Genomic DNA, 27,881 nt, shown 5'->3' with positions numbered 1-27,881 from the left:
TCTTAATCATATATGTGTGTGTCACATGTTCTGTGACCAGAGAAATTATCTAGCTTCTCTTTTTCCCTTTGAGTAAAATGCTGTACATTCCCTTGAAGGAGCTCTAAGTCTACAGGAAGGAAGGCGCTACATACATCTAATTACTGTCTGGAGAATCGTAAGGGACAGTGCAGTTAAAGTTCAATTATAATTTACCAGTAAGCATGTGCTTTCAGAAGAACAGAGGAGGTTTTACTAATGTCTTTTCCAGCCATGAAAAATAACAAGAATCCATGAAAAAAGAAAAAAGAATCTATGTATTAGTTTCTTTCAGCTGCCGAAACAAAATACCACACACTGTGTGGCTTAAACAATGAAATTAATTTTCTCACAGTTTGGGAGGCTAGAAGTTCAAGATCTCAGTAAGTCTGGTTTCTTCCAAAGCCTCTTTTCTTGGCTTGAAGATGGCTACCTTCTCTCTGTCCTTATCTCCTCTTATAAGAACACTAGTTATACTGGAATAGGGCCCCACACGTATGACTGTATTTTAAATTAATTATCCCTTTGAAGATCCTATTTCCCAATACAGTTATATTCTAAGATACTGAAGTTTAGGACCTCAATATATGAATTTGGGGAAGTAACAATTCAGGCCATAACAAATGGCTTTCTACAACATCCTAGGTCAGTATCATTGGGGCGAATCTCCTAGACAATGAAAAATAGAAAGTGAGTGACTGTGTCTTGGGGGAGAGGTATACTCCAAGGGAGGGCCGTTGGGTCAATCAGCATAGGCAGCCTGTTCTAGGACCTCCACGTCTCCACATTCATCCAGTTGCTGATTACTAGCCTGTATTTCTGTTTGGCTATTACATGGTTTTATCCTGTTGGTTCCTGTCACTCTGAGATAATCGAGGTAAGTGCAATCCTTGATATGTACCTCACAGGAAAAAAAAGAAGTTAGGTGTGTGTATATGTGTGTGTGTATAAATATATAAAGCAGAAGATGGAAAATGACCCTAAAAGAAATTCTAGCAGACCAATTCACAGTTTTACAATAAGGAAATATGGATTTTTGATAAATGTTGAACATTTAGCTGTGGACACATCTTAGTTGTTTGACACACATGAATGTGAGAACTTGAGAAAATAATGCAAAGGCTATATTTTGTGGGATCATAGTTAAATAAGTTTTAGAGAGTTTTTTTAAACATTGCTTTGGCCAAATACAGCCTTTCTGATTGCATTCATTAGTGAATTGAATTATTTCTAGTTACGAATTTGTGATTTTTATACAAGTGGATAATAACATGACCACTGTAGTACTATGGACGGTAGTATTTTTGTCCTTCAGTAAATAAACTATACAGTGAGAAATTTATTCTGCTGAAGAAAGTAATTCTTATTGTATAAAACACTACTGTGCCTATGATTATGGACAAGTTTAAAGTCTTTAGATCTAATTCAAAGTAAGCACTAAAAGTATTGAGCAAGAACTTTTATTGTAAAAAAAAAAATACAGGAAGGGATATATAAAGGTATAAGTTTTATGTACTCCTATGCCAAAATCAAATTTTAGGATATTATTAGGTATTTATTCATGGAATTAAATCATTAGAAATATAAGAGCTCTTTCATTGGCTGGTTAAATCAAATATCTCTGCTTAATTTCATATGTGAGTTATTTGCATTTTTAATACTTTCCATATATCATTTTAATCAAAGGTCAGAATAAACTCAATTCAGTGTAGCTATTTGTAAAATGCAAGAACATTTGAACTATACAGATTATGATTCATAATTAGAAGTCTGATAAATTATTCTTTTGCATATTTTAAGATGCATCTTTGGAAAAGTTTGAAAATATATCTAAGCAATTTCTTCTTCATGAAATATTTAGGTTAATATTACATTAATATAAAATCTCTCTCGAAATGCACCATGGTTTCTCTGAACTGGATGGACTTCATGACACTGGCCATGTGGGGTTGAATTTTGCCTCTCCCAAAATTCAGATGTTGAAGTCTTAACACCCAAAGCCTGAGGATGGGATCTTCTTTGAAAATAGGATTGTTGAAGATATAACTGGATAAGGTAAAATGAAGGCATACTGGATTAAGCGTAGGCACCTAATCCAACATGACTAACGCCCTTCTCAAAAATAGAAGTTTGGACACAGGGTGAACATAAAGATTGCTATCTGCAAGCCAAGGAAAGAGACTTAGAACCTATCTTTCTCTCACAGTCTTCAGAAGGAACCAACCCTGAAACAGCTTGGTCTTGGTTACTTCTCACCTCCTGAGCTGCTAGACAAATTTCTATTGCATGAAGTCACTCAATTTGTAACACCTTGTTACCCCAACCCTTGCAAATTAATACATCATGTCTCTAGCCTGTAATTTTATTTTTAATTGAAGAACATAAAGCTGAAGATACTCACAACGATAGTCTTTTGCCAGGTTTCTCTACTCTTGTGAGGAGGTCTTGCTAGTATGTCACAACTTGAAAAATAATCACTAATTAAAATGCCGTCTCTAATTACAAAACAAATTAAATGGATGATATTTAACATGTAAAAAATTTATCCTGAAAATAATCAATTATGATTTATCAAAAGCTTTACCTAAAGATATACTTAGAAATAGAAAGGCTTCAATTCCTTCTTTATGGTCTCTTCCTTGCAAAATGTTTTGAACAGTGTTGTCCAAAAATTAACATAAAAATGCTTAATTTGAAGATTCTGAGAAGTAAATGGTATGATCTAAGAAAGCACCTGCATATTTTAATTGAGGAACTCATTTACTTAATTGAAGTTAATTCACATATAAAGTATACAAATCATAAGTGCATAGCCTGACAAATATATACCTGTGTGGACAACTACTCCCAGATGAAAATATGGAACATTTCCATCATTACAGAAGGTTCCTTTGTACCTCTTCCTACTCAATAGCCCCAATTTTGACTTCTTTAATCATAGATTAGCTTTGCTCACTCTTGAATTTCATACAAACAAAACCACACAGCACATACTCTTCATTTCTAGGTTCCTTTGATTAACATGAAATCTGTAAGATTTATCCATGTTGCCATATAGTGTTCCTTTCTATAAGTAATCCACAATTTTTATTCGCTTGCATGTTGATTATAGAACTAAATGTGAGGGGAAAAAATAAACTGTTTAGAAGGATAATGTCTTTGTTACTTTAGAGTAAGCAATATTTCTTTAAATGGACAGAAAAAAACAAGAACATGGATTTAATTAAAATTAAGATCTCTGTTTAGCAAATATACATCACTGAGAAATAAACAAGTCACTAATCTAAAGATTTTCACAATACTTATAACTAAAAAATAACTTACAATATATAAAGAATTATTATAATCAAAATGAAAAAGACAAGTGACTCAATTAAAAAACTGGCAGAGTACGTGAGCAGACACTTCTCAAAAGATGATATTCAGCCTACAGTGATGTGAAAAGGGCCTGACATCATTACTTAACAAGGAAATGTGATGTAAAACCATGTGGCGTACCATCACATACATATTCACCATGCTAGACTAAAAAAACTGTCACTGCCATCTACTGCAGAGGAAGCGGGGTAACTGGAACTCTCACACTATTGATGGGATGGTAAATTGGTTTACAAAATTATTTGGTATTATCTTCTGAAGTTAAATATATGCCTACTCTGTGACCCACCAGCCATACTCCTAGGTATATTTCCAAAAGATATTAGTGTGTATGTTCATCAGATGATATGTACACAAATGGTTATAGAAGAATTATGCATAAACCCAAATGGGAAGCAAATTCAATATTCATCCAAAGGAAAAGGATAAATAAATTGTAGCACAGAATAATTACTAGTAATTGTCACTACCGTTAATGTGATTTTGTATTGTCTCCAGTTTTATAGTGTCTAATTAAATGTCATGTGTTTGTTTTGCAATGTGTACTTTTTCAGGTTTATCCGTTGGGCAAGCAGAACTATAGGAGAATGAGTTGTGTAGACAGATTTTTGGGTTGGGAGGAGAGAAATACTTTGATAAATATCGGCATATCAAAAATTATACAGGTAACCTCTTTTCCATACCTTCACTTCCTAAACCTACTTTAGTCCATTCTTTTCATGAATCATTAACTATATCCTTGCTAGAGATTTACATGATGCTTTCATGCACTTGTAAGAGCGTTTGCAATTGGACTTGCTCTAAATGTTGATTCTGGTACATGGAAAATATGTAAAAATTAGATTAGGAGAGAGGAAAAGAAAGAAGAATGTTCTCTTTTCATTAATACTATTTTTAAACTGTCTCATGGTATAGTTAATTTATTTTAAAGGAAGGAAGTAGAAAAATGTTATATCAAATATCTGGTTTATATCTTATTTTTCAAGTTTTAAAGAATTTCCCTAGCCAATATTCTATGGGGTATCCAGTGATCTCCATCTTCACTTATTTTTCTAAATCCAATTTCTTATTTTAAGAATTTTGCTTCAGTGAACTCTCGCTTTTACCAGTACCTCATTTCCAGTTACTATTATCTCTTTTTGTTCACCACTGACCCAGAGAAGGATTCAAACCCTTAGTCTTGTTCTTTCTACCCACCTCCGCACCTCTGTTGAGGACTTTCACTGGGCATGTGGTGTAACAGACTTTGCTGAGTTTGGAAGCATGAAGGTTTAGATGGAAACAATGTAACAAACTTAGAAGTGACTACTGAACACTCATATGTTGAATGCTCTTCAGCCACGCCACCAAAAGAAATTCTTTACTAGACAGTATCATCCTCAGCTGCCAATCCCTGTCATTGTGTGTCTCTAATCTCTTATCTTTCTTCTCAGTTCTCCCTTCCGTCCAATCCTGGACTCTTTCTGTCTATTCATGCTTAGTAGAAAGACTCAGCAATGTGATAACTGGACCACTTTCAATCTGTGCCCTGTTAGATTCTTAGGTAAGACTTTGAAATTAAAAGTTTTCTTGTTCACTTGGTTCTAAGAAAAAGATATTTAAAAAACTTCTCCAACTTCTACAGGATTATGGGGACTGTGCTTTCAGTGCACAATATACTGCCAAAACCCCGACGTGCGATCATTTGGGCAGTGATGAAATTAATGGATAAATTAACTTCAAGTCTGTTTTTTTGTTGTCATTTGCTTCAATCTACAGTGGTAAAATGATGATATAGACCAATTTAAAAGTTTGTTTTTTATACTCCTTTGTTCTGAATAGGAACATCACCTAACTGTTCAACTTTTTAAACAGATTACAGGCTGAAGAAGGAAGATAAAATTTTGGACAGTCAGCCACAGAGTGATTCAGTGATAGTTGTTTGAATGAAAGCATAGGGAAGTCAGAGGAGTGAAGCTGAAACTAGCGTAAGGGATAGCTCTGAGAAGCCTGTGACAAAGGAATTTGCCTGGCTGCTGCTGACACCATTTGATGTCCTGCAACATCTCTTGTTATGATTTAACCTTCTATAGCTGTGTATTTCCCTTCTGCACATTTTGAAGTTTGCATTAAAAAATCATGGCATAGTCAATGGTTTTAATGTAATACTAAGGAAGGTTAAGGTTACAATTGTTTAAAAAACACTAGAACTTTAGAAGTGTGAGAAAGGAAAGGGAACTCAAGATTGCTGGAGGCCGTTACTTTTGTCCTATTTACTTTGTTCTAACAGGATCAGCCCTTGGCAAAATCAAGAAGGTGTACAAGTTCCTTCACTTTTTTCCTCTAAACCTAGTGATGCTTATCTGTGATCTAATCCCTTTTCAAGAGCTTTCTGTCAATTTGCTATTCTTTATTAGTACAAAATAATTTTTTATTAGAAAATGTGTATTTAATCTGCTGGACATTGCATTTAGCATTTTATATGTAATTCACACAATTGCAAGAAGTAGGAATACTACTATGTCTATTAAAAATGAATAATCTAAGATTGAGGGAGGTTAAATAAATTACCTAAGTTCACAGAGCCAATTAGTGGCAATGTTGTGTCGAAAATGATCCATCAGCTTCTACAACCTGAACTCAGAATATTGTAACTGCAAAAGAAGGACTCGTTCACATGATGTGTGTGTGCGATTATTGAAGATGAAAGTGTTGGTGATCCAGAGGAAGAATATCTGTAGCAGTGATATGATACATGATGGTATTTTGAAATACTGGTAAGTGGAGTGAGATGTTTGCCTTGGTCATCCAAAATCCTGTGACAGTTTCCTATACTGAATAGACTGTGCTCTAATACCTGAAACATTCATTGATCAACAACTGAAAATGTTTCATTATCAAAGAGTGAAATCAAGTATTGTTCATTATACTAAAATTAATTTGCTAAACAGCAACAGAAATAACAAAACCACCATGGGATAAAGTAATCATTCAATAAATACTAAGAACCTACTACATGCTAGCTCCATTTTAGGGATATAATCATGATGATTGTCCCTGATGTCTAAGTTTAGCAACTTTGGGGAAAAAACAAATAAAAAACTATAAGCAATGAGTGATTTAAAAGAAAGTTATTGAGAAATATGATAAGAATTTAAAGGTTACCTTTCCTAATCTAGTGATATTTTAGAAAGTTTCCTCAAAGAAATGAATAAACATAAAATTTAATAACTAAAAAATAAGGAAGACTGATAGCTGAATATGACACAATAGCCATTCTATTCCATTTCCTTAACACCAAATAAAATATTAAGATAGTTAACAAGAAGGAAATATTTAAAAATTCATTATCACCAACAAAATCAAGAGCTAGTTATAACCCTAAAGCTCTATCCATTAGAAACAGCTGCCAAATACTGTAAAAGAGCAAACCAAGGACAGACTCAGGTAGCAGAAATAGACTCTACAAATCTTAAACAAGTGCTGTATTCTGAAGTTAGAGACATAAAAGGGGTGACTGACTAAATCCCTTGTCTGAATCGTCAGTGTCCTTGGCATGAGCCACACAATTATAAGTCAGCACAGAAATATCTTCTAGTTGCAGGGTGAGGGGAGTTCACTGAGAGCCTTGCAGATCTTGGCTCTCCTCAAAGAGAAAAAAAAATTGCAGAGAACTCAGCAAATTTTGTTGAGAAAGTGCTCTGAAATAAGAAACATATAAACATAGAAAATTAATAAGAAAGAGAAGGAAAAAGTCAGAAAAAGAGAATTAAAAGAATATCAATTTAATTCAATCCTCTGTAAATAAATTTACTTCATAAACTAAGAAACAAATATTTGTCTAAGAAAATGAACTTTTCATAATTGTTTACCAAACCAGAACATCTAAACTGACCCAAGTGATATGAAAAAAAATACTGAGAAAATTTATCACAGAGATGCCAGCCACAAAGTACAAGTACCAAAAGATTCCAGAGAATGTTAAAAATGTCCATAGACAGGTATATCTAATGCTTTTAAATGTGTTCTGGAACACAAAGAAAAAGAAATCCACATCTTTCTGTAAAGAAAGCATAACATTAATGCAAAAACCTTGATAAGGTAATTTTAAAAATAAAAATAATTTCAAACAAATTAAATTATGAATATTTATACTGTCCTAGGAAGATAAAGAAAAGTAATCACGGAAATTAGACTAAGCATAAAGGAAAAGGAAGAAAAAAAGTGATCCAGTGAGCGGCCAAGATGGCAGAGTAGAGAGAGACTCTGAGCTCCTCTCCTCTCATGAGCACACCAAAATCATAACTCTCTGCTGAATAAGAATCAAATGAAAAAGACTGGACCATACTAAAAATTAAAGATAAAAAGAGAATATTAAAAGCAGCAAGGGAAAGTCAACAAATAACATACGAAGGAACTCCCATAGGCCATCAGCTGATGTTTCAGCAGAAACTCTGCAGGCCAGGAGGTAGTGGCATGGTATATTTAAAGTGGTGAAAGGAAAAAAACCTAAAACCAAGAATACTCTATCCAGTAAGGCTCTCATTCAGATTTGAAAGAGACATCAAAAAAAGTTTTACAGAAAAGCAAAAGCTAAAAGAACTCAGTACCACCAAACCAGCTTTACAACAAATGTTAAAGGAACTTCTCTAGGCAAAAAAGAAAAAGTGTGAAATAAAAACGCTCACTGGTAAAAGCAAACATACAGTAAAGGTCAGAAATCATCCATACACAAAGCTAATATGGAGGTTAAAAGATAAAAGTAGTAAAATCACCTGTATACACAGTAAGCAGTTAAGGGATACACAAAATAATTCAATGTAAACTATGATATCAAAAATAGGAATTGTGAGTGGAAGATAGTACAGATGCGGGGATTTTAAAATGTATTTAAAATTAAAAGATCAGCAATTAAAACATTATATATATATATATATATATATATAGAGAGAGAGAGAGAGAGAGAGAGAGAGAGAGAGAGAGAGAGAGAGAGAGAGAGACTGCCATACTAAACCTCATGGTAACTGCAAACCAAAACTCTATAATAGATGTACACATAAAAAGAAAAAGAAATCCAAGTATAACACTAAAGGTAATCATCAGGTCACAAGAGAAAAGCAGAAAGGGAAAAAAATGACCTACAAAAACAATCCCAAAACAATGAACAAAATAGCAGTAAGAACATACATATTGATAATTCCCTTAAATGTAAATGAACTAAATGCTCCAAGCAAAAGACACAGAATGGCGAAATGGATACAAGACCAAAACCTGTATATATGCTGCCTATGAGAGACTCACTTCAGATCTAGAGACACATACAGACTGAAAGTGGAGGGATGGAAAAAGATACTCAATGCAAAAGCAATACTTGTATCAGGCAAAACAGACTTTAAAATAAAGACTGTTACAAGAGACAAGGATACTACATAATGATCAAGGGGTCAACCCAAAAAGAAGATATAATAATGGTAAATACACATATATAATCTCAATATAGGAGCATCTCAATATTTATAAAGTAAATGTTAACACACATAAAAGGAGAAATTTATAGTAACACAATAATAGCAGGGGACTTTAACACCTCACATCAATGGACAGACCATCCAGACAGAAAACCAGGAATTCCTTATTAGGAAACACAGGCCTTAAATAACTCAGATCAAATTAGCTCAATTGATATGTATACAGAGAGAGAACATTCTATCTGAAAGCAGCAGAATACACTTCTTTTCAAGTGCATATGTAACATTCTCCAGGATAGACCAATTGTTAGACCACAAAACAAGCCTCAGTAAATTTAAGAAAATTGAAATCATACCAGTCATCTTTTCCAACCACAACACTATGAGACTAGAAATCAACTACAAGAAAAACCTGCAAAAAACACAAACATGTGGAGGCTAAGTCAAATGCTACTAAGCAACCAATGGATTATTGAAGAAATCAAAAAGGAAATTAAAAAAAGATGCTTAGAGACAAATGGAAATGAAATCATGATGATCCAAAACCTATGGGACACAGTAAAAGCAGTTCTAAGAGGGAAGTTTATAGCAATAAAAGCCTACCTTGGGAAACAAGAAAAATCTCAAATAAACAATCTAACCTCATACCTAAAGTGACTGGAGAAAGAAGAATAAACAAAACCCAAGATTAGTAAAAGGAAAGAAATCATAAAGATCAGAGAATAAATAAAATAGAGACTAAAAAACAATAGAATAGATCAATAAATGTAAAAGCTAGTTCTGTGACGATAAAAAGAATTGATAAACCTTTAGCAGAATCATTGAGAGAAAAAGGGAGAGGGCCCAAATCAGTAAAATCAGAAATGAAAAAGGAGAAGTTACAAATGACACCACTGTAACGCAAAGGATCACATAGGACTACTATAAGCAACTATACGGCAATAGAATGGACAACCTAAAACAAATGGACAAATTCTTAGAAAGGTACAATCTCCCAACAGTAAACCGAGAAGAAAAACAAAATATGAACAGACCAATTACCAGCACAGAAATTGAATTAGTAATTTAAAAACTCCCAACAAACAAAAGTTCAGGACTAAGTGGCTTCACAGGAAAGTTTACCAAACATTTAGAGAAGAATTAACATCTATTCTCAAACTATTCCAAAAAATTGCAGAGGAAGAAACACTTCCAACCTCATTCTATAAGGCCATTATCACCCTGATGTCAAAACCAGATAAAAATATCACAAAAAAAAAAAAGAAAAGAAAATTACAGGCCAATACTACTGAAGAACATAGATGCAAAAATCCTCAACAAAATACTAGCAAAACAACACTAATAATACATTCTAAGGATCACACACCATGATCAAGTGGAATTTATTCCTGAGAGGCAAGGATTTTTCAGTATCTACAAATCAACCAATGTTATATACCACTTAAACAAACTGAAGAATAAAAACCATATGATCATCTCAACAGATGCAGAAAAAGCTTTTGATAAAATTCAACATCCTTTTATGATAAAAACTCTCCAGAAAGTGAGCACAGAAGGAACATACTTTAACATAATAAGAGTCGTATATGACAAACCCAGAGCTAACATCATACTTAACAGTGAAAAGCTGAAAGTATTCGAAGATCAGGAACAAGACTATGATATCCACTATCACCACTTCTATTAAACAGTTTTAGAAGTCTTAACCACAGCAATCAGAAACATTAAAAAAAATAATAAAATGAATTCAAATCGGAAAGGAAGAAGTAAAACTGTCAGTTTGCAGATGACATGCTACTATACATAGAAAATCCTAAAGACACTACCAGAAAAATACTACAGCTCATCAGTGAATTCAGGTAGAGTTGCAGGATACAAAAATTAATGTTTAGAAATCTGTTGCATTTCTATACACTGACAACAAACTATCAGAAAGAGAAATTAAGGAAACAATCCCATTTACCACATCAAAAAGAATAAAATACCTAGATATAAACCTACCTAAGGAGGCAAAAGACCTGTGCTCTGAAAACTGTAAGATGCTAATGAAAGAAATTGAAGATGACACAGAGATGGAAAGACATACCATGTTGTTGTTTGAAAGAATTAATATTATTAAAATGACCATACTACCCAAGGCAATCTACAGATTCAATGAAATTCCTGTCAAAAGACCAATGGCATTTTTCACAGAACTAGAACAAAAAATTTGTAAATTTGTATGGAAACACAAAATACCCTGAAAAGCCAAAACAATTTGAGAAAGAAAAACAGAGCTTGAGGAATCATGCTTCCTGACTTGAAACTATACTACAAAAGCTACAGTAATCAAAACAGTATGGTGATAGCATAAAAACGGACACATAGCTCAATGGAAGAGGACAGAGAGCTAGAAATAAACCCCTGTGCTTATGGTCAATTCATTTATGACAAAGGAGGTAAGAACACATAATGAGAAAAAGACAGTCTCTTCAGTAAGTGGTGCAGGGAAAACTGGACAAATACATGTAGAAAGATTAAAATTAGAATGTTGTCTAACACCACATAGAACATTCTCTAACACTGACTGGTAGAACTGGATACAAACCAAAGTGGTCAAACTCCAGGACCCGTTTATGTAGCAAAAATCAGCTTTTAGATAGAATGGCCATAGGGCACTCCATGTATGGAGGTATGTATGAACAGTTCAGCTCTTACCTGAGAAACATTCAGGAGAGGCAAGCTTGAATACGTTTTGTTTTTAGCTAGGAAGACTTAATGCTGGATATGTACACAAAACCTTTTATTCTAAGTTTTTTACAGCAATGCTTTCAATAGCAATGACTGGAAATATCCTACAATTCCATAAGTAAACAAATGGTTGAGTAAACTCAGTACATCCATACAATGGGATACTATGCTACTAGTTAATAATTAAGGTTGATTTCTATGCACTTATGTGAAAAGATAACCAGGCTTTAGTGGTAAGTGAAAAAAAAAAAAGGTACAGAGCAATACTTATTACACTCCCATTAATCTAGAGAAAAGAGATGTATAGATGTTAATTTACCACAGATATGTATACATATGAAAATTTCTGTAACAGTCTATTAAGAGACTAGTAACATTGTTTAGCTCTGGAGAGTTCACTTGGGATTTGGGCAGCATAGGAAGTTGAGAGAAATATTTAATTTTTAAGACAACTATGATTTTTTTAAAACCATGTTAGCATTTAAAAAATTAAATATTAATATACGTGTGTGTGTGTGTGTATGTATATATATGTGTATATATATATACATACACACACACACACATAGATGAGACTGTGGTGGGAGTGCAAAGAAACAGCAAAGTATCTAGAATGGCCCTAAAATAAAACATATTCAAGTAATACATTGGAAATAAAAAAGACAGAAAATTACTGATAGCAGTTTTCTAAATTGACCAGCATTTGGGCCCTCACAATGGCTATGGTAGTTCTGTAGTCCAGAACATGCTCTTATACTGTTCCTAAAAAAAAGGTGGCAAGCAACACAAAAGAAAAGAAACAAAAAGAAAAGGAAGAAAGGAAGAAGCAAAAAAAGAAAAAAAAGTGACACTTTAATAATGCACCACTAGCATTACAATAAAAATTTATATACTTTTATGACCTATGAAGATAGTTTTAATGTAAAAAAACTAGCTCCTGAGGGATTTAAAAGTCAATAAAATACATTATTTTTCAATAACTCTCCGAAAAGAATCTGCTTTTCAGCGCTATGATCTCATATAGACTACTCTAAAGCTAACAGAGTTCACACAGAGCAAAACGTCATTAATTTGGACTTGGGGTGACATATATATATAATGTATTATTCTATTCAAGGAAAGCCTAATTTTACAATGATATCAAGAACATGCAATAACTGATAACTGGTTAATAAAATATTGCCTGTTAGACATTCTAGTAGCTACGTGTGTCTGTTCTGTTTGCTTTTATTACGGCTTCCTTCAATATGATTCTATCATGATAAATTTTCAAAATAAGCCGCCTAATTTCTAAGGTGTCTTATAAATAATCAGGTAAATATTTGGGGTTGGTATATTGTTATAGATTTTATTTTATACGAGTACTCTGAGGATTGTTAACTTACTGCCATATATGTTACTTTTCAGACAAATCATTTTATTAAGTGATCAGATAGTTAGTCCTTCAAGTGTGATAGTTAACTGCGTGACTAGTGCATATTATATTGAATGGGAAACTCCTAGACCATAGAAAAATTTTAACAGCAGCTTTCAAAATTGAGTATCTACTTATTAATTGAATCTTTTGGAAAATGTAGTTTAATGTCCACATACTGAGAAGATGACTCTCTAATTCAGTTTCTCATTTCATTCTAAATTAGTCAGATCCAATAATCTTAATGAAATCTAGGAACTCGTTTTTTTTTTTGAAACATTGGTGATCATTGCAAAGTTGTGTAAATGAAGATACAGACTTTGGAGAAAAGTTAAGAGTGTTTTGACAGCATAATATAGTCTGGAAGATATTTTTCTGAATAAATTCTAAAAATTGCCCAGGGGTATTGTCATTTGCCTCTTCTAGAAGTTGGTGCTGAAAAAGCAAAATAAAAATAGCAATCACAATTGAGTTTTCTGAGAGATTGAAGTTTCATTGTGGTTTTTACAGTACTTGGAACTGGTTAAAAAGAAATACATAGATGTGTCCCTTGGGTTTCTGTTTCCATAGTTCACCTTTGTTTTCAAGCCTCTTTATGCTGTCTACTGCAAAGAAGAAATATCAGTCCAATTTCTGAATTCTAAGTAAGTGAATTTTGAGAAATTTTTAAAAATATTTCAGCGCTAAGGTGAATTTATAATTTCAAGCTTATTAAATTACCTGTTATCATTAAAATACTTTTTATGATTTATTCCTATTGTGTCAATGTAAGAACACTAGCTTTTAGAGAAAGTTTTGAAACTGTAGAATATAATTCATTCACATACCACATTCTGCAATGGACCTCACAGACTAACTTTTTAAAGAATTTTTCAAAAACACTGAAGATGAATTAATACTAAATATATTTCCTGGATACTCCCCAGGACCAAATCTTATGGAACTCCAGTACTGACCGGTTCAAGAGAGCAAGAAGAACCATTAATGTTATAAACAGATGATAAAAGACAAACAAGTGATTTACATGTAACCTTTAAAAATATTCTATAATGTTTTTCCATTTATTCATTCATTCATCCACCAAATTTTACTACATGCATGATATAAACCAGGCAATAAACTAAATATTGGTTACATAATGATGAGAAAATAGGCATATGTTTCTGCCCCTTTGGAGCTTAGAATTCAAAGGGGAAAACAGATACAAAATAAAAATCAACACAACTTCATTATACTAGTTGTACATACTTCTTTTTTAGCTGCTTACTTTCTACTTAATATATCATGCAACTACTATTGCTCCGAACCTCTAGTGAATTTCCCATCTGATCAGAATACAGTCCCAATCCCTTCCCCTGGCATCCAAGCCCTAAATGCTGGTGGCTGCTCTATGACTCTCTCTGTTCACCCACGGTAGTCATTCTGGCTTCCTTGCTGTTTCTCAGTCACAGCAAACTGGCCTTCAAGAGCTAAGGCACTGAATTTCCTGGTCACTCATCCTAGGAGATTCTCCCTCCAAATGCCTTGAGTCTCACCTGTTCTCAAAGGTCCTCACTGGCCACCTAACTGAATAGCGCCATCCTCCAATCCATTTCTTAATGCACTTGATTCTTTTTCAAGGCTTCTAATACATTGTGGCATATTCTGTCTTCCTGTGGTTACTATCAGACTTCCCCTTCTAGAATGCTAGCTCCGTGACTCTAGGAACATTGTTCTCTCCACCTCTTTATCTTTAACATCAAGAACACTGCCTGGCACTTAATAAGAACTAAATGAATATTTGTAAAATGAAAAAAAAATGATGAATAAACAGTTTCCTAGCCACTGAAGGTTTTTATTTGTGGCATTAGAATATTTAATGATACAAATACATCATAATTTATTTTTTGCTTCTTTTTAATCTCCTATTTTTAGCCATTAAGCTAAATTAATTTCCATTTATTTTCTTTTTATAAACAGTGTTGCTAGGAACTGCACTGTAGTTAATCACTTGGCATTATTTCTTTAAGATAAATTTCAGGAAGTAGGATTTTCCAAAGACAATATAATTGTTCAGCCAATATTAGATAACAAGAAAATATCTATTATTGCTAAGGAATGTCTCTAAAATAGAATAAAGTTCAAAGAGGGGTTAGCTGCTAGGCTCTCTGTTCAACAGCAAATTTTAAATTATTTTGGGAGCATTTCCATGCCTCTAGTCACGGTTTCTGTTGAATTCAATTTTAAGTTTTCTCTAGTCACTTGTCTAGGAAGGAAACACAAATGTGAGTTTTAATGTGTATAATATATATGCCTCAGAAATTTTTTTAAATCATCACTTCTAAAAACCCAATAACTTTATTTTAAGGATCAGAATAGGAAACATAAATAAGGACATATAAAGCGATCTATCCACAACTATTTGACTGGGAAGTAGATTAAAATCTTAAATTATTGCTGAAGTTATCTAAGTTAAAAAAGAACCAAATAGAAGAGCTGAAACCAATCAAAGTTTCTCATGTCAGCTGCACTATTTCCTAGGGAGATAATCTATGCAAGCAGTATTTATCATTTAAACAGTCCTGGTTCAAAGACCATTGACAATGTTATATTGCCAAAAGAACGAACTTCTAACTGACAGTTTATTCAGCATGAGAAGGAAAGAATGAAGGAGGCTATTTGTATTTAGCTCACATTTTAAAATAAAGAGAAAGTAAAGAGAACACTTTCCAAATCTGACATCAACTCCCCCCGCCCCCTTTTTTTATTGAGGCTCTGTTTTAGTTTAGAAAGAAATTCTGAATTGACGTTTAAATGGTGGCAGGGCAATTCTCCTCTGCTTTGCGAAACGGTCTCTGGAAATGTACAATTATGCTGTCATCTTTAGCACTCCACATTGGACAGAGTTTAATTATTAATGTGTTTCCCTCAGAGAATGACTCGATCATGTCACAACTCTAGACAAATACAGCTAATGCAAAATCATAAAATATTCACTTGAATACTGCTGAACTGACAGGAAATTAATTCTATGAACACTTTTGATATTACCAGAAAATTAGTTTCAAACCCATAAGACTGAAATAAATGTGTTCATAATTTGCTCAAGGGTAACGCTCATCTTGCAATCAGTTGGTGTCTTTTTATAAATGTTACAAGTATTCAACATGGCTTTATGATAAAGAGGACAGCTAATGTAATGTATTATTTGTAGACAGTGTTTTACTTGTAAACAGCAGGGAGTGAAGAATTGCTCTCTCAGAAATATTTAAACTCCAGTAATATTCTGCTATTTATCATTTTGTAGAACTGAAGACGTACCATCACAAAATTTTTTTTCAGAGACTGAGAAGCTTACAGAATGGCAATGGGATTTCAAACTTTTCACTTCAGATCACTCTTCCAAGTCATGAAATACGTGAAAATGGCTGAAAATTATTATTATCTTAAGACTATTTAATGTCCAGCATTGATTGGACAAATAAGAAATTTTATGTTTTTTGACAGTTAAGAGTACCTAAATGTACTTCTCAAATAAATTTATTTCCACCTGTGTTTATCCATCCACTTGCACAAATTTTAGCATATTACTCAAAAATTATGTTACATATTTTCACAGTTGCTCAACTAAAAGTACCTTGGGAGTAAGAACTTTGTCACTGACCTCTGTCCTCAGTGTGGGTAAATGCATGATGCAAAGGCTACATGCATAAGTAGTTCGATGTACAATTGAATGAATTTTTAAAAATGGATAAATGAGGAAGAATCTCATTAAAATATTAACAAGGAAATAAAATCAGTCCATAGATAGTAAATCCATTTTTATAATAAAAAAATCATCTCTGGACAATATTTTTAACTGTACTCCCTGAGATTAGCTTTCCTAGCTAGCAATGATTTCTGCTTTTCTGTGAACTACTCCGGACACATAAAGGCAAAATTTAAATGGTCAAAATTTGCTATAGCTAACTCTTGCAAGCTAAGCTAATGAGATGTTTTCTCCTAAGGTTTTGAAATTTGGGGCGTTGTTAGAGGTAAATCATATTTGATTGCATTCTAGCGAGAAAGTCCTCCAACAGATGATGAAGGTCATACTTCTTTTCTGTCAAGAGTTCCAGCTTCTCTGTTCCCTTCTAATAAATGCCCCTTTTAGGTTAAGCTAGCCATGGTTTGTTTCTATTACTAGAAACCAAAAGAAACTTGATTCACATAATAACGTAGGATAAAACATGTTTTGACAGTGTCCCAGTAGACTAATTTTATGCTTTTAAATAATGAAAATATTCCATATTGCCATGTCTAGTGGTTTCAGATCTTTCATGCTTTTTTCACATATGTATCATATATTTTATGTAATTTGAAAAAAAAAGGTGGTTATAATTGTTGGACATTCATTTTATATCATCTGCAAAGATGCTGTAATAAAATATTAAAAGCATGGTTATTAATGAGCCACACCAGTGGATTTTAGTTTAATAGTTTAACTTATTTTAAAAAGTACAAGAAATGGGGTTGTTCATTATGCCACAAAGCTACTTCTTGTAATGACAAACTGAAGGAAGAGTCTGAGTTAATATGACTGTATAAATTCAAAAAGGCAGAAAGAACCAAACTGAATATATTCATAGAAAGTAAAATATAGCAAATTAATTGAACAATGAAAACCTCAAAAACAGTGGCTGTTTTTCATACTCATAGTTTTAGTATTACCTCTATAAGAGTTAGTTAAAATGCATACTAAACTTTTATGCCAAATTTTTGCCTTTTTTTTTAGGAATGGTTATTCATTCAACAAATAGGAACTATCATGTTTACTGATTCACTCTGTAAACAAGTACTCAAACCTACTGTATACGATGCATCATGCTAGGTGCTAAAAAGAACACAATGATGAGAGAGAAAATTTTCTTGTCTTCAAAGAGCTTTCAGTCTAGCAGAGATAAGTAACAGTAAGTTACCGTACAGGTTAAAATATGATTGAATGCTAAGAGAAATAAACATATAAAATGATATAAAATTTAGATGAAGGTTAAGGGGTATCCTATTGAAAAGGACAGTTATGAGAAGATTAACTAATAAGATGGCTTGAACAAGATGGAACTGGTCAGGAAAGGATACTCTGAAAAATGGAGGTAACTCTAGTTACCCAGAACTGTATGAGTAAAATAATTCTGGCTGAACTATAGAGCACATTCAAAGACCAGCATCTAGTGATGGTAACTTGAGCCTGGCTGGGAAGGAGGTTATCCCTCTCAAGCAATAATCCAAACTTCTCCTTATCTTTCCAAATAAATGTATTATCTTTATGATGCAGCAAAAGTACTAGTGTTGTTTTCACGCCTTGTATTTCTTTCCTCTCTTCCCATTGTATCTTAAAACCACTCCATATTAGTCTCTGTCTTTTCACTAGGTCAACCACACTGTTAAATTTAATAAGCAATCGTTTATCCAAAATTCACTATAAGCTGCATTTAAACTCTTTCTTCACGTGGTTTCCAAATAACACTGCATCTCTGATTTTTCATCAACATCAACGCCAACTCTTTCTCATAATTTTGTTTTTGTGTGTGCATTTTCTCCAACCTCTTAACAGTGAGGTATTCCAGGGGTTAGTTAACAGGTGGCTTCTCTTTCTGCCTATTCCTTCTTTGTGATGTAATCCAATTTCATGGACTAAAACACCAAATATAAATCAAAGACTCTAAAATTTAGATCAAATTAAGGATTCTTAATTCTAGACTCACTTATCCAATTGCTTCTCAAAATCTCCATTTTAGTTATTTACTAGACATTTCAAAGCTGCACCTCTTTGATTCCTTCTCCAACCCAATCCATCTTTACTCAGAGCTTCCCCATCTTAGTAAAACGCAACTTCATGGTGATGCTAACTTCACAATACACCCAGAATCTGATCATTTGTTACCACCATCACTGCTACCACCCGGATCAAAGTCTATAGTCTCTTACCTAACTGTGCTCCTTGTCTCTGCCCTTAATATCTGTCCTTCAGTCTACCATCTACACCAGAGTCAGACTGATCCTATTAAAATATAAATCAAACTCATTCTTTTCTGTTCAAAAACTGTGCAATAAATTCCTATTTCTCTCAGAGTAAAGGCCAGAGTCCTTAAAATGGCTCGCTGGATGCATCTCAACCTGGGACACTCCTCTCCACAGTAGATCCAGATTTACTTGTTATGATGTTCAGTTTTATGTGTCAGCTTGGCTAGGCTACTGTACCCAGTTATTCAATCAAACACTAATCTAAGTGTTGCTGTGATGGTACTTTGTAGATGTATTTAACATCTAAAGTCAGTTGACTTTAAGTAAAGGAGATTATCCTTGATAATCTGAGTGTGACTGATCAAATCAGTTGAAAGGCCTTATGAGCTGAACTAAGGTTTTCCTAAAGAGAAATCCTGCCTGCGGACTACAGCATTAGCTCTTTACTGAGTGTGTGTAAGCCAATTCCTTAAAATAAATCTCTCAAACAAACAAACAAAAAAAACCAAAAAACAAACAAACAAACAAACAAACAAAAAGTATCACTACCATGAATCTAAACCATCACTACCATGAATAGCAAAAACAAAAACCATGAAAAAAAATTTAAAAACCCCTCAAAACTAACTAAATAAGTATTCAGCTCTTGTTATTCATAGTAGTGATGAAAAAAATCACCAGGAACGCCACTGTTCCTAGGCGAAACACAAGGTAAAGTTCTAGTCACAACATTTTCATCAACCGATGAGCACGTAACCCTATGTTATGTGTGTTCCTATGTAGACCCCTTATTTAATGTACACTGTTGATTCGTTGACATTGAATTCACAGCAAACAGCCCTAGAACTCATGCCTGACTGAAGATTATCCAACACATGTGTTTTCTCAATAAAGCACATAACACTTTTTATACTAAAGAAAACTAGATAGCTCTTTAATGCTATGCTTTGGGGCCATTTTAAACAGTGAAATCATCAACAAAAAGCACAGAAGTGTGACAGAAAAAATAGTACTGAACAGATCATGAAAAGCAGACTTGTTTATAGTATGACAGCTAAAATGAGAAGGCTTAGTGTTGCCCTGTTTGACTTCATGTGTGTGTTGGGTGATTCAAATTTTTCACTGCTCTGTGCATGTCTGTGAATGACCACAAAAATGCCATGATTACTGATTTGTATCGGTTTGTGAGTTACAATTAAATTCAGGAAGTAGATAAATTTGAAAATATGGAATCCATGAATAATGAGGATCATAAACACAAACACACATCTATGAGTAATATACACATATATCCATGAATGTATATATACATACACACACACACACACATGAACAAAAGGACTGAATATATACACATACACACACACACAACTGGTTCTATTTCTGTGGTAGAAAAGTATCCAATAGACTTCTCATTTATCTACTTTAAGGCATTCAAATTTTAACTTCTTATATAGAATGTTGATGTTGCATATTCATTTATTATTTACTTATTGTTTATTGTCTGTCTCCTCAAATTCAATGTAAACCTCACAAGAAAAAAGATTTATGTCTGTTTTATTCAGTGATGTATCACCATTGCTTATAAGGATATTTGTAAGGTAATAGGTGCTAATATTTTTCAGTGAATGAATGAGATGCTTGATATATACATTGAGTTTTAAGATCATTTGCTTGCTTTCCTCTGCAATGAAGTTGAAGCCAGATTTCTGCCCCTAAATTTATTCTTATTATAGAGTAGGCGGCATGGTGTACACCTAAGTATGTCCAGCGACATCTTTTTAACAAGTATATCTCATTCCCTAGTTGCTCAAATTTGAGAAAACATCAGCAGAGCTATGTGGGACATTTAATAAATAGTTTTGCCATCAAGAGTGGAACTAAAAAGGATAAGTTACGATAAAGACTTAGAAGTATGTATAAAGATAATTGCTAAACCTAGAGGAGTGTGTAAGCTCTCTGAGGAATAATATATAGACAATTCAATAAAAGTGGAAAAGAAATAAAGAGGAGATGAGAGAAATTCTAAGATCAAACATTTAAAAAAATAGGAGGAAGAAAATGAGATAAAGATATAGTGAAGAAAACACTATCTCTATTATCTATCAATCAATCAATGATGTATCTAGTCCAACAGGGAAGTGCTTGATGTGCCAATAGGGAAGACAAACTAATTTCTGTTTAAATAGACAGTTTAACCCTGACAGCGGGGAAGCATTCTTCCTCCTTAAAAACAAATGTCCATTAAAACAATGGTCACTTTTAATGTCTCATGGAACTGGTACATGGATTGGAAATCAAAAGATCCCCTAACAAAGGCTGGTTTTCCTTATGAGATTACTTTAAATTTGGGGTAGTAGGAAAGGCTAGGAGCTAAAAGAGAAAGCCACACTGATTAGGTGGCTGAGAAACAGACTTCGTCAAACACACTGTGAATCTCCCTTCATGACATTGGCCAGTTTTTGGACCCTCATAAGTTGGGAGGTTAAAGAAGCAGAAAGCTAAAGGACATAAATTTCACTACATTTGTACTAAAAGTGGAACTCAGTTCCATCCTTGATCAATTCCCAATTTAATAAGAGATGATCATACCTTCATCGTATTTCACTAGGAGAGGAAAAGAGAAAGTTTTTATGAGTGGAAGATATTATCTATACTTACACAGGTCTTTTATAATGAAATCTAGTCTAAAATTTAAAAAAAATACTATGAATGCAAGATACAAGAAATTGTGACTACTATTACTACTACTACTAATAAAATAATATACAACTAAAGCAGACCCTAACATGGTCCAGAGATCAGAGTTAGCAGCAATAAGTAAATATCAGCATTAATATAGTAAAGATGGAAATAATGGATAAGATATATGAATAATTTCAACATATACTGAAATCTGTAAAGAATAAAAAGACATTCTAAAATTAAAGTGTTTAAGATCTAAATTTAATAACTCATTTGATGAATTTAACAACTGATGTAACAAAAAAGACTAATGAACTCAAGGACAGATCAATAAAAACATTCAAAGTGAATTATAGAATAAAAAATGGAAAGGGGGATAAGACCTATAAAAACCTATAAATCATATAGAAATTTAGATTTTGCTAGGTAACATACTACAACAAAATTTAGAAGCTTTGAACAATAGCCAGTTATTATTTCTTCACTATTCTGTAGGTTGACTGAATGCTTCTTTGGGTCTGGGCAGATTTGAGTGATCTCTCTAGGCTGGAGTTCACACATCTGGAGTTATCTAGTGGATCATTCAGTAGCCAGATAATCTAAAACATTTTTATATATCTATTATTTGGCAGGCTATAGGATGGCCAATTCTTGGCTGAGGCATCTCAGTTCTTCTCTTCCTGGCATTTTCTTCTCTAGGAGTTTAACTCAAATTAATCCACATGATGGTTTCAGGGTTCTAAGCACATGAGAGAGGACACATACCAATGCTCAAGTGCTTTTCAAGCATTCACTTGCACCATGATTGCCCAATGTAAAGCCATTCAAACAGTCAAGACAATATTTAAAGTCTGGAGAAACATATTTGACCTCTTGATGAGAGGAGCAACAAAGTCCTCTTTTAAAAATGTGTGCCTACCTAAATGAGGGGAAAAATATGGAGCCATTTCTACAGTCTACCATGATTGGAAATTGAAATCTCAGAAGAGAAGGGCAGGTGAATTGGATCGAATGCAATATTTAGAGTTAGTAGCTGAGGCTTTTCCAAAAGTGTTCAAAGACACCATATCTCAGATTTTAAAAGATCAGAAAACCACAAGCAGAATTACTTTAAAAGTAATTAAACAAACCAAAACAAACATCTAAGCACACATTAACTCAACTTTTGAAAAACAAAGACAAACAGACCATTTTAAAGGTAGCCAGAGAAGTAAGAATTATTTCCTTCAAAGAGACAATAGTAGTATATTTGCTAACTTCTGAACAAATACTGTGAAATCCAGAAGATAATGAAATAGTATCTTGATAGCACTGAAAAGTTAGTATCTATCAGAAGTAGAATAAATAACTGTTGGTAAAGACTTGGAGCAAGTAGAAGACATATATTGGTAAAATAACTTTGGAAAGCTATTTGAAAACACATTCAAAAGTGAAATATGGAACCTTCCTGTAACCCAGCAATTTCATTCCTAATTGTATATCCTTCCAAAAATGAGGCATATGACCACAAAATACATGTATAAGACTGTTCATAGCAGCTTATTTCATAGTTGTTACATATCATCAAATGTTGGATTGATAAATGTTATTTTTTATTTTTCATACAATGGAATACTAATTGAGTTTTAATATTGATATTTACTAATTTTATCCTGAATGCCCACAGGAGGTGAACCGGACTATAAACAGAATATCATTTTTCACTTAAAAAGCAAATAATGACTCTGTGGTTTCCCATAATCCAGTTATTACTCCTGAGGTATTCCTCCAGGTCAAACGTCCTACGCCTAAAAACTTTAGAGTCTTTATTATAGAAGAGAGATGGAGAAAAATTGATTTCATCTGCTTATATCCAGGAGAAAGAGAGGTATGACTATCTCTCTTCTCCCAGAATAACGGAGAAAAACTTTGCTCCTTGAGGAAAGGATCAAAAGGATTCTGAGTTCTCACTCCAACCTTTTGGAATATAAACAAAATCTCTCCAGGGACCAGGCAGTCCCAGGTGTCTTCAAATTTTACAACTAAGATATGTCTCCAAAGGCTTGGGGCTCTTTTTCTCTTGAAATATAAACATACACCTATGGAGTTAGTTAATTCTCTCTGAAATTCTCTCTCTTACATATAATTGTAAATTTAATTCCCATGGCTTTTTCTCTGCTGAGGATCCCAAGTTTCCAGTAAAATTTAATCAGAAAGCTTCTACTCTGTAGAAACAAATGTATTCTCTCTACACTTCACAACAACACAGTAATATGAAAGAATAAACTACTTTTAAACTCAGCAACATGGAACAAGTCTCAGAGATATGGGATGAGTAAAGAAACCAAGGAAAAGAGTATGTACTTTTTGACTCTATTTACATGAAATTCAGGAGTAGACAAAACTAACTTATGGGGATAAAAATCATAATAACAGTCCCCTCTGGATGGGGAGGTGACTGGGAAGGGGCACCTGAAAAAATTCTGGTGTTGGAATTCTTTATGTTGTTATACGTGATGATTGCATTGATGTGTTTGTATGTAAAATTCAATAAAATTTACATTTAGAATTTGTGCACTTGTGCACATTTTATATTTTAATTTAAAAAGAGTGAATCAAAATATTTTTGAAAAGACTAATGTTTCAGTTAAAGTAAGAAGTCATATCTTTTGGGGGCAGGGTATAGCTCAAGTGCTAGAGCACATGCTTAGCATGCAGGAGGTCCTGGGTTCAATCCCCAGCACCTCCTCTAAAAATAAATAAATAAACCTAATTACCTCCCCCCCAAAAACTTAAATAAATAAATTTTTAAGTCATATCTTTTTGTGGGTCCAATCAGAAGAGTTTTTTCGTATTTCTCCAACAATGTTAGTCCTAGTATAAAAATTAAAAATAAACAAGCAGTTGGATTTATCAGAGTATGAGATATAGAAGATGCAATAGAAACTTTTACTGATGATTACATTTGATTTAAGTTTGATCATGTAATTCCTGCTAGGCAACTGAAACTAAAATAGGAGATTAAAAAAGGCTAAATAAAACACCTTATATTAATATTTTAAAAAATCTTTAGAAAACTATTTCACTTAATCTCATCAAAACAAAGACATAAGAAATGTTTCACATTTCCATGAGTAATTCTATGTTGATTTGTTTTTCTTGACTGCTTTTTCCAAGACATGAGAAGCTTAAAATGATAAAAGGGTGGCCACAGATTAAAGTTTAATGGAAATCATAATGTATCCCCTGGTGGAAGTTCCCTTTGGGAACCAGATTTTCTACACTCACAAAGCCTAAAGTTGTGGAGACTGGAGGCATAAATTCCTCACATGGTTATGGAGAGTAAAATAGGAGTACTTAACATCCATTCCTTGGTTCAGCAGCCAGGCATCCTCCTTGGTGGAGATATGGCACCATATTACACTCACTGAATTGGGATATACCCTTGGGAATTATACTCCACCCTTACAGAATATATGTCTGAGTTGTCACAGCTTCATCTTTAAGAAACTGTTCGACCACTTTATTATGCTAGTGATTCTGTTCTAACATACTGGTAAGAACCACAGACCCCATGACAAAGTAGCCAGTGTTATACTTCCTTTGCTATAAAGTGTGCCTCTTGGTAGGTGGTGTTATGAGGAATAACATTTCGGTGGGTCAAATTCTCAGGACACCTTGAAGGGTACTTCCAGAAGACTCAAATTCTCCTTCAGTCAGTAGGTAGCATGTCTGAAAACTACCTCAAGCCTCAAAACTGGGCAAGTGCATCTGCCTGGAAAAGCAGAACTTCTGCTTTAAGCAAGGAGGAGAACAATTCATCAACATGGAAAAGAGGGTGGATCTACAGGGCGATGCATGGGAATATTGCTTTCAAACTTCTCAAGGCTCAATTATCTCCATTTGAAGTTTCGGGGTACCACACTTCCCCAATTGGGGCCCTGTTCTTGGAGTACAGATACATGACAGAGTTGAGAACTCAACTCTTGGGACTCTACTACCATTTCATAAAGTCTTGGGTTTGTTCCTCAGTTTTTCCTGCTCTCTGGCTTTTGAAGGTGAGAGTCTCTATAAGCTGATAAGGAAGTCTTCTGGCTTTCGTTGGTCCACATTGATCTTCCTCAGCCTTGATTTTTTTCTCCCCCCAATGTATCAATAGCACCCAGTAAGAGTCATCCAATATCATACTCCCTAACATTACTATTTCTCCTGTACGTTTCAAATGAGTGAAATAACAATGTATTCTATTACACTAGGATCATTTTCCAGTTTGTAACCAGTGTAAGTGTTAACAGTTGCTCTACTACAACGTGACATGGGCTGACTCCTTCACCTACCACCTATCCACTATAAATGATGAGGTCCTCATTAATAGCCAAGAAATTGATCCAGCTTCAAAATCTATTTTTAAATTTGCTTCCTCAGAGGATTCCTGGCTTGTGAAACACCTAGACAGCAAACCCTACTGCACAGTAATTTACTAATTTAACAGAAACTACTCTAGTGCTCTAGGTGTACAAAAACAGGAAAACTCATTCTCTAGTAAAGTCACTTGTAAGTTACATGGGTTGCTAAAGAAAAAACAATTGTAAGTCATTATAATAACTACTTTAACATTTAGCGTAGCAGAGTATTAACAATATTATTACTAAAAACTATCATTTAGAAAACCAAGACTCAGATGCAGGGTTTCTGAGTGATCTAACACCTAAAAAGAGTGATCTTAAAGAACAGTGTTAGAACCAATTGGAAGTGAAGATATGCTCTGTATCACTGGTCTTTTGTGCTTTCATATTTAAGGTAAAATACATGTGAAAAAAAAGTGGAAGGCTAATTACACTTGGAAAGCTCTCTGTTTCAGGGGAATTAAATGGTGATCAGAAAAAAAAAAAAAGCCATTATCCACTGCTACTCATTTTGAAGAAGTGACAACCAACTGCTAAGTTTCATTTATTCTTTAAACTTATATACCAGCTGGTACAGAGACAAAATAGGGGAAAAAATAAGGTAGGAATTTTCTTAAATTTACATCAAGGAGATCATGCTGCTAACCCGCATAAATTCAAGGTGTAGAAACAATTCTATTGTATAGGATTTAACAGCAGTCAATTTATTAGCTTTTGATCTTTGAAGAGTCAATTAAACATCTTAAAGAAGGTAACAAGCTTTGAGTTTGCTTCTCAACTGGAAGGAGTCTAGCTGATGTGAGGAAAAGAGGTTATCATTTTCTGAGTTCATTTGGAAAATTCTTCCAAACAGCAGATATTTTTAAAAGGAGTTGTTAGACATGCAAATGCTATAAAAGACATTAACACATTTTCCTCCTGAAGCATGGCCCAATTAGTACAGTAGACACGACCGCAATGGATGTTCTAGTCCTGTTCTTCAAACTGCTTAGTTAATTGTGGCTGCCGTTCTTTAGTTTTCAGTAAATTCTTGGAATTGGTAAATTACATGTTTAGTACTCTTTTTTTTAAGAGATTTTAAAAAATATGTAATATGGCGATGTAATTGCAAAGTTTTTTTCTGTTTTTTGTTTGTTTTCCTTTTGGTTCTTTTTGAGGAACAAAATCAAATTTTCTACATGAAAACTCATCATTATATAATGTGTCCGAGTTTATGAGTATAAATTTTAAAGTTATAATTATGCACAGCACAAGCTTTCAGTTACAAAGAATGTTTTACTGTATTTGTTAGACATTCCTGTGTTTTGATGCTATCATGAAATCAAATTTTTTTGCTGGCCCAGTCCAGTATGGTAAACTGTTTTTGGTAATTACTTTTCTTTTCTTCTAACTGATTACAAGCCAAATTATAAAATGCTGGAAGCATTCAGGCTTAAACTAGTTTTCAACTTTAAAGCGTGAAAAGCCTGTAGTGAGGATTTAATGAATTTCCTTTTTTCTTTGTATTTTATACTAACAGTTGAAGCCTGTGGCAGTTCCTGTTTGTCAGGTGAATTTAACATCAGACGTGAGATTATAAGACTTATGATTGAGATTCGTTTAGAAATCCCAAGTATTTCTATGGAACTTCATAGTGTCAGAACTGAATTAAAAAAACCTGAAACAAAGAAAATGTGAAAAATACTGTAATTATTTCACTAATAAAAAAGAACTGAAATACATATATAACTATGTAAGTATATTAATGTTTTTATATTTTTCCTTCATGTAAATAACAATTTTGCAGCAGGAAGGTTTAGCTCAGTGGTAGAGCATGTGCTTAGCATGCACGAGGTCCTGGAT

The 27,881-nt window shown here is 33.5% G+C and overlaps 1 long non-coding RNA gene across 2 annotated transcripts; it reads left to right on the top strand.

The window, feature by feature from the left end:
* Window positions 1–1,938: 1,938 nt before the first annotated feature.
* On the top strand, window positions 1,939–13,614 carry LOC116668113. Of its 2 annotated transcripts, none has more exons than XR_004325185.1 (3): window positions 1,939–2,073; window positions 3,951–4,061; window positions 13,558–13,614. It is a non-coding gene; the product is annotated as an uncharacterized LOC116668113 (long non-coding RNA). The 2 variants fall into 2 exon arrangements; XR_004325184.1 differs by lacking the exon at window positions 13,558–13,614 and adding an exon at window positions 5,251–5,880.
* Window positions 13,615–27,881: the final 14,267 nt, after the last annotated feature.

The sequence above is a fragment of the Camelus ferus genome, chromosome 13 (genome assembly GCF_009834535.1).
Source record: "Camelus ferus isolate YT-003-E chromosome 13, BCGSAC_Cfer_1.0, whole genome shotgun sequence".
NCBI classification, from domain to species: Eukaryota; Metazoa; Chordata; class Mammalia; order Artiodactyla; family Camelidae; genus Camelus; species Camelus ferus.
This window is presented reverse-complemented; position numbering and strand designations above follow the sequence as displayed.